Source organism: Oncorhynchus masou, chromosome 28, assembly GCF_036934945.1.
Source record: "Oncorhynchus masou masou isolate Uvic2021 chromosome 28, UVic_Omas_1.1, whole genome shotgun sequence".
NCBI lineage: Eukaryota > Metazoa > Chordata > Actinopteri > Salmoniformes > Salmonidae > Oncorhynchus > Oncorhynchus masou.
This window is the reverse complement of record NC_088239.1, coordinates 72,283,455-72,292,300: the sequence shown is the minus strand read 5'-3', so window position 1 is coordinate 72,292,300 and position 8,846 is coordinate 72,283,455.

Genomic DNA, 8,846 nt, shown 5'->3' with positions numbered 1-8,846 from the left:
TAAACCCCGAAAAACAGTACAGTAATGTTAGTGATATAGAATAGTAATAACTCTCCAACAATCAAAGAATGCAATGAATACAATTATATTTTATTATGATATAAAATACGCATATTTGGCATATTTTTACAGGGAAATTTAGCACATCTAACATCATTCCCATGCATTTTAGCACATAGCTTACTGTAAAGATATGATGGTCTAGTTAGGGGCTTTGAAGATACTTTATAGTCTGCTTTGGCAGAAATGAGCCCTTGCATTACAACGGTCCTTTCCAAAACAGGTATAAAAAGTTAACAAAGGTACAGATGAAGTGGATAAATAGAAGCTGCCTGGACAACCACTTCAAAAGGCAAAGAAAGCACCCTAACAATTGACCAAATGTCAATTACTAACAGAAATAAGATTTCAGAGATTCACAGCAGAGCTCTGTGAACACCAATACAATCAATAATGATCATTGCATTAGACCAGGGATACTTAAATATGTCCCTCTAGGTACTGCTGGTTTCCATCTTTCCCTTCCAGTCAGACAGGGATTGATTCACACCTGGGTCCTGTTTGAACAACTTTGAATTCTTCTTTCCTCTCTCATTCTGAAAGTGATCTGATCTGGTTGGATTGGTGGAAACACTCGGTTGATAACATTGCTATCATCTATCATATTGAGTCACTTCTAGGTCTATGAACCCCTTGATGTTCTCTACTCTGAACCTCTTGACATTCTCCACTCTGAACCTCTTGACGTTCTCCACTCTGAACCTCTTGACGTTCTCCACTCTGAACCTCTTGACGTTCTCCACTCTGAACCTCTTGACGTTCTCCACTCTGAAACTCTTGACGTTCTCCACTCTGAACCTCTTGACGTTCTCCACTCTGAACCTCTTGACGTTCTCCACTCTGAACCTCTTGACGTTCTCCACTCTGAACCTCTTGATGTTCTCCACTTTGAACCGCTTGACATTCTCCACTCTGAACCGCTTGACATTCTCCACTCTGAACATTAGCACCTGAATGATGAATGGTCCTGAGGGTTGAGCTTGCACTAAAGATTGGATGAAGGGGTTCATCTCTGAAGTTGCATTCTACATAAGAGTAGATATGAGTATTATTGCTGTTGGTCATGTTGTAAAGGAGACTATATTCTTCTCATAATCTACAAATGTATTTTATTTTATTTTACCTTTATTTAACTAGGCAAGTCAGTTAATTAAGAACAAATTCTTATTTTCAATGACGGCCTAGGAACAGTGGGTTAACTGCCTGTTCAGACAGAACGGCAGATTTGTACCTTGTCAGCTCGGGGATTTGAACTACCCCAACCTTCAACTCATTCTCTTAGTCAGTGCGGAAGAGAGAAACAAAAGTCCCATCATAAACTCGTACTTTACCCTCCACACACCTCAGAGTCCAGGCACCATCTTTAGGTCCAAACCTTACTTTCTTCTCCTTGTTGATGGACATCTTGACCACTCGTACAATCCATGATTGATCCACATCCACAACAAAGTAAGATGTCCCTGTTATTTGCAGATTTCCCAGGACAGCATGACTTTTTGATCTCTGTTCTTCCTTCTCTTTTGTAAGTGTTTGTCTTTCCACATTTAGAGAATAATGTGCTGTTTCAGGGATTAGGGTGATAGGAACTGGAATGGAACAAATGATGGTTCAAATAGTATTCAGGGATTGTAAATTAGACTGTTTTTGTTATATAATCATACAGTTATAAAACATCTAGTCGACTATAATTTCAAGCATCAAACATCAAAAGGGATTACAACAAGTATCTGTCAATGTCAGGTATGTGTCAAATGGCTGTAAGGGAGTCAGGTGCAGGAGAGCAGATATTGGGTAGCCAACGGAGCCTTTTATTTAGGCGAACCAAAAGCACAAAGCAAAATAAACACGAAATAACAATTCGGTTTAACATAACCCAACGCACCAGACTAACGTGCGCATAACATTAAACAGAATAAACAATACCACACAAAGACATGGGGGAAACAGAGGGTTAAATACACAACACATAATGATGAGGGAAATGTGAACCAGGTGTGTGGAAAAACAAGACAAGACAAATGGAAAATGAAAAAATGTATTGGCGATGTCTCGAAGACCGACGACGTCGACCGCCGAGCACCGCCCGAACAAGGAGAGGCATCGACTTCGGCAGAAGTCGTGACAGTCAATTACAGAAATTCTCAGCATTACAACCAAAAACCACCCACACACACACAAACACTTTCCCGCTGTCTGATAGATTTATTTTGTACTCACCATGATACTCATTTTTATTCACAGAATCTAAGGGGATAAACATACAGCATTTTGTTATGGTAACACGTAACATTAAAAATGTCACGACTTCCGCTGAAGTTGGTCCCTCTCCTTGTTCGGGCCGCATTTGGCGGTCGACGTCACCGGTTTTCTAGCAGCCACCTATCCACTTTTAATTTTCCTTTTGTTTTGTCTTCATTGTACACACCTGGTTTCCATTCCCATAATTATGTTCCTTATTTAACCCTCTAGTCCCCCCCATGGTTTTGTGCGTGTTTGCTCTGTTTTAAACTGTTGCTACATTTTGTGAGCTGGATTGGTTTCCCTGCGTTGAAATTATTTTGTTGTCATATTGAGTAAAGTCCGTTATTACTCATCCTCTGTGTCCTGCGCCTGACTCCGTCCCACCTGCTGCACATCGACCCTTGACAAAAACAGCTTGTGTTATAGTCCATAACGCCATGAAGCAAACACACACACACACACAATGCTTACCTAGGTGTTGCTTGAGACATTCTGCAGACATAAGAAAGAAGATTATTCCATTAGAAACTGAAGTTCTTCCAATTTTGGACATGAAACATGAGCAAACAGAAGCTTTAAATGATCAAATACAAATACTATTAACCATGTTTCTTGGCATGTACATTAACTATAAAGAAACATATTTTAGTCAGGAAGAGGACATACAGTTAATGATTATCAATGCTGACTGACAATGTCCCACTATCATTTGATATGATATCAGCGAGAAAAGGCAAGGTGATAAAATAGCAGAAGTCATTTATTATCAACAGAGAGCAACTTGTGGTAACGTAAGCGATGTAACCATGCATAGGTGATTTGATTCTGGCAGGCAGTGCAAAGTGAAAAATTTTAAACTTTCTACATTATCAGTGATGTTGCAGGTGAAGTTCACACTGACATTCTCAACTATCTGTCAGTTTGACTTGTGGACCAATTAATGAATAGTTAAATAATTCAAATATAGTATTTACAGTGCATTCGGAAAGTATTCAGACCCCTTGACTTTTCCACATATTGTTACCGTACAGCCTTATTCTAAAATGTATTAAATAGTTTTTTTCCTGGGCCTCCAGAGTGGCGCAGCAGCCTAAGGCATTGCATCGCAGTGCTAGAGGAGTCACTACAGAGCCGAGTTCGATCCCGGGCTGTGTAGCAGCCGGCTGCGACTGGGAGACCAATGAGGCTGCGCACAATTGGCCTAGCATCGTTAGGGTAGCGACTCCTTGTGGCAGCCGGGCGCATGCACGCCGACTTCAGGACACTCAGGCTTCCTGGTTAAGCAAGCAGTGTGTCAAGAAGCAGTGCGGCTTGGCAGGTCATGTTTTGGAGGATGCATGGCTCTTGGCCTTCGCCTCTCCCGAGTCTGTACGGGAGTTGCAGCGATGGGACAAGACTGTAAATACCAATTGGATATCACGAAATTGGGAAAAAAAATTAATCTAATTCCCCCATCAATCTACGCATTTATCAAATATATCATATTTAGGTAAGTATTCAGACCCTGTACTCAGTCCTTTGTCGAAGCACCTATAAGAATATTTTGAAGATAAATACACAGCTCAGAGGATGAGAGGACAAGATTACTAAAAACAGAATAGAGTACTAATGGTGCAGTGCACGCTGACCAGGTCGCTAGGTGCATGGTGTTTCCTCCGACACATTGGTGCGGCTGGCTTCCGGGTTGGATGCGCACTGTGTTAAGAAGCAGTGCAACTTGGTTGGGTTGTGTTTCGGAGGATGCATGGCTCTCGAGCTTCGCCTCTCCCAAGCCCGTACAGGAGTTGCAGCGATGAGACAAGACAGTAACTACTAACAATTGGATACCATGAAAAAGGGGGTAAAAAAAGAATGATGGAGGCCATTGTGTTCTTGGGGACCTTCAATGCTGCAGAATGTTTTTGGTACCCTTCTGTGCCTTGACACAATCCTGTCTTGGAGCACTACAGAAAATTCCTTTGACCTCATGGCTTTTATTTGCTCTGATATGCAGTCAACTGTTGGACCTTATGTGTGTGTCTTTCCAAATCATGTCCAATCAATTGAATTGACCACAGGTGGAATCCAATCAAGCTAAGGAAACATCTCGAGGATGATCAATGGAAATCGGATGAACCTGAGCTCAATCTTGAGTCTCATAGCAAACGGTCTGAATACTTATGTAAATAAGGTATTTATATTTATTTTTTATTATAAATTTGCAAAAAAATCTAAAAACCTGTTTTCGTTTTGTCATTATGGGGTATTGTGTGTAGATTGATGAGTAAAACAATTAATTTAATCAATTTTCGAATAAGTCTGTAACTTCTAGGGGTCTGAATACTTTCTGAATGCACCGTATAATTTGACTAATATGAGGGCAGGGCTGATGTAGCGGTTTGGGCCACTGCCTGTTGTTCCATCACATTTTCAACTCTACTGATGGTTTTGTCCTCCAAAAAAATGACATTATATATCGAATGTGCCCACTCTGGTCTTGGCACGTGCGCTCTAGCCAACAGTTTAGATACAGTGCGGGTATAATCTACAGGATGAGATTATTATGGACAAAATATATTTTTATTTGTCAAACGGCAGCCAAACATTATTCATCATGTCACCAGAATAAGACCTTCGATATATAAAAGAGCATCAAGCTTTTCACCGTGCACTTTCACCACACTGTGAAGTTCATCATAACTTATTTCATCTGCAGCCTAATAAACTGCATCGTTTCCTGAGTCGTAGTGGGAGGACCACACATGTCATCGCGTGACTCCCAAGATATGATGATGGTTACTATATCAATATTTGCAGAAAAATGCGTTTCCACCGCCGTTTCTCGCATTATTAATTTTACAGACACAAAAACATCACACCTTGTTTAGAGTATTTTGTTTTATCGACATTTGGAAAGTTAACTGACAAATTAGCGGTTTCCATCGGGGCTGTCATGAAGTGTTCTATATCCGACATGTACTCACATAAAAAGGTTGGATGGGAACCTTGTTACTGTCTCTATCTCCAATAAAGACAAAAATATGTAATAATATTCCAGTTTGAGGGCAGAAACTACATGTAGGTGTACATTCAGATCTATATGGTGTCGAAACAAACACGTTGGTTTCAGTCAGGAAGAAGTCAACTTGTAATGGATATTAACAACTATGGCATGTATAACTATGACAAACTGTTAATAATATAGCCTGATACACATTTACAAGAACACACACACACTCACTACTTACCAAATGACATGACAGACAAGGCTTGTTTTCTCTGTTTACAAACTGTAATAGCAAACACAAAAAAATAACATTGTCCTGAGGCCTGAGGATAGTTGTAGGGCTCTGCAATAAAATCAATACAGTTGAGAATTGTTATACTCTTGATGAATCAATGGGCATATATCATTAATTTGAAACAAATAAAATGGATGGACCAATAACTGATTGCCGCTTGAAATCTGTCAAATGGTAAACTTACTTAATGGATCAATTTCTCCACTTTCCACTCCCTTTCTCTTTTAAAAAGAGAAGTGAGGTTGATGTCAATAACAATAAAGAAGGCCAGATAATTGAAAGCAAAGATAATTGAACTAAATGACTATTGTCCCGCACCACTCACCTCTGTCATCATGAAGTGCTTTGAGAGACTAGTCAAGGATCATATCACCTCCATATTACCTTCCACACTAGACCCACTTCAATTTGCTTACTGCCCCAATAGATTCACAGACGATGCAATCACCACCACACTGCACACTGCCCTGTCCCATCTGGACAAGAGGCATACCTATGTAAGAGTGCTGTTCATTGACTATAGCTCAGCATTCAACACCATAGTACCCTCCAAGCTCATCATTAAGCTTGGGGCCTTGGGTCTGAAACCCACCCTGTGCAACTGGGTCCTGGACTTCCTGACAGGTCGCCCCCAGGTGATGAAGGTAGGAAACAAAACCTCCTCTTTGCTGATCCTCAACACTGGGGCCCCACAAGGGTGTGTGCTCAGCCCCCTCCTGTACTCCCTGTTCACCCAAGACTGTGTGGCCAAGCACGCCTCCAACTCAATCATCAAGTTTGCAGACGACACAACAGTAGTAGGCTTGATTACCAACAACGATGAGACAGCCTACAGGGAGGAGGGGAGGGCTCTGGGAGTGTGGTGCCAGGAAAATGCCTTCTCACTCAACGTCAACAAAACTAAGGAGATGATTGTGGACTTCAGGAAACAGCAGAGGGAACTCCCCCCTATCCACATCGATGGAACAGTAGTGGAGAGGGTAGTAAGTTTTAAGTTCCTCGACATACACATCATAGACAAACTGAATTGGTCCACCCACACAGACAGCATCGTGAAGAAGGCGCAGCAGAAGGCTGAAGATATTTGGCTTGTCACCAAAAGCACTCACAAACTTCTACAGATGCACAATCGAGAGCATCCTGGCGGGCTGTATCACCGCCTGGTATGGCAACTGCTCCGCCCACAACCGTAAGGCTCTCCAGAGGGTAGTGAAGTCTGCACAACGCATCACCGGTGGCAAACTACCTGCCCTCCAGGACACCTACACCACCCGATGTTACAGGAAGGCCATAAAGATCATCAAGGACAACACCCACCCGAGCCACTGCCTGTTCACCCCGCTATCATCCAGAAGGCGAGGTCAGTACAGGTGCATCAAAGCTGGGACCGAGAGACTGAAAAACGGCTTCTATCTCAAGGCCATCAGACTGTTAAACAGCAACCACTAACATTGAGTGGCTGCTGCCAACACACTGACTCAACTCCAGCCACTTTAATAATGGGAATTGATGGGAAATTATGTAAAATATATCACCCTCAATATAATACCCTACAATATAATACCCTACATTATTCATCTCATATGTATACGTATATACTGTACTCTATATCATCTACTGCATCCTTATGTTATACATGTATCACTATCACTATCACTGCATTGTCGGAACTAGAAGCACAAGCATTTCGCTACATCTGCTAACCATGTGTATGTGACAAATAAATTTTGATTTGATTTGATATGTATATACTGTGTTGTATTCTATACTACACTACACTACTGACTGTTAAACAGCCATCTCCAGCACATCAGAGGCTGGTGCCTCTGATTAGAAATCACTGGCCACTTTAAGGAAATGAAACACTAGCCACTTTAATAATGTCTCCATATCTTGCATTACTCATCTCTTTTGTGTAAACTGTACTATATACTGTAACGACCCTTGGTTTATAAGCGCAGATATCGACTCTGCATCAGGAGCATGCTTTTGCGGCACAGTCGATAGCGCGCTGGACTTCGGTCTAGAAGGTCGAGGGTTCGAGGCCAGCTCCATGCTGTTTCATTACAATACTATTCTATGTTATCTTGATCACTTTAATTGTGTGTAAATATTGCGTCACCCATCTCATATGTATATACTGTACTCTATTCTATGCCACTGTATCTTAGTCCAATGCCGCTCTGGCATATATGCTTATATATTCTTAATCTATTCCTTACTTAGATGTACGTGTATTTTGGGTATATGTTGTGAAATTGTTAGATATTACTTGTTAGATAATACTGCACTGTCGGAGCTAGAAGTTAAAGCATTTCGATACACCCACAATAACATCTGCTAAACACGTGTATGTGACCAATACATTTGATTTGAACACAATAACGCAATTAGCTGGGCAGAATGGTGATCTTGCATTTAATTATTACGTTGATGCACACGTTTGCATACCGTACAACTTCTACAAAACGTAAGAGTTGTCAAAAAGCGCAGGTCTCTTATAATGGCCGAGCATCGTTTCACACTTTCGCAAATAAAGGCGGTCTCTAACAGACGCCATGCCAAAAATGTTTAAATACACAGACAAGCATTTCGCTGGTATGCTCCTTTGGAATTTCATAGCCCATCTGTACCTCACGCAGAATAATAGGGCATGTTTGATCTGTGCAACAAGCATGAAAGATCACTTCACCACTTTTGCAATTCATGTTTTAAATATCAAACAGGGCTATCAATGACAGCACGTATCCACGACAGTAGCTATTTTTACAAACTTGTAGAGTTCGGCTTTTCACACTCTAAACAGCATGAAACCCCAACCTCCAGTATTGTACGTCTCCAACAGAAGCCGGACAGCTTCGTAGTTTTGGCAAATAAACGGCCAGGCTATTAAATGAAGTGTCACAGTAGCTTGTGTTGAATACATACATAGGGTATAAAATAGGTTTATGTGAAGAATCCAACTCACCATGTTTCAGCAGTTGTATCCTGGGGACCATAACAACCCTTTGGACTGAGACAAGAGACAAATACTAAGATCAGAGCCCGTGTGCATATCACAGACATACTTTTTGAATATAACTGGTCAATTTAAACTTATCACTTTACAATGCCATTTTGCAATAACAGAACCAGGGATTCTGAATGTCATGGTCTATTCTAATCTGTAGGACTTTAGATATTATAATGGATTCAAAACTAAGCAAAAACTAGATTACCAACGATATACGATCCCCTTCGTATTTATTTGGATAGGGAAGCTAA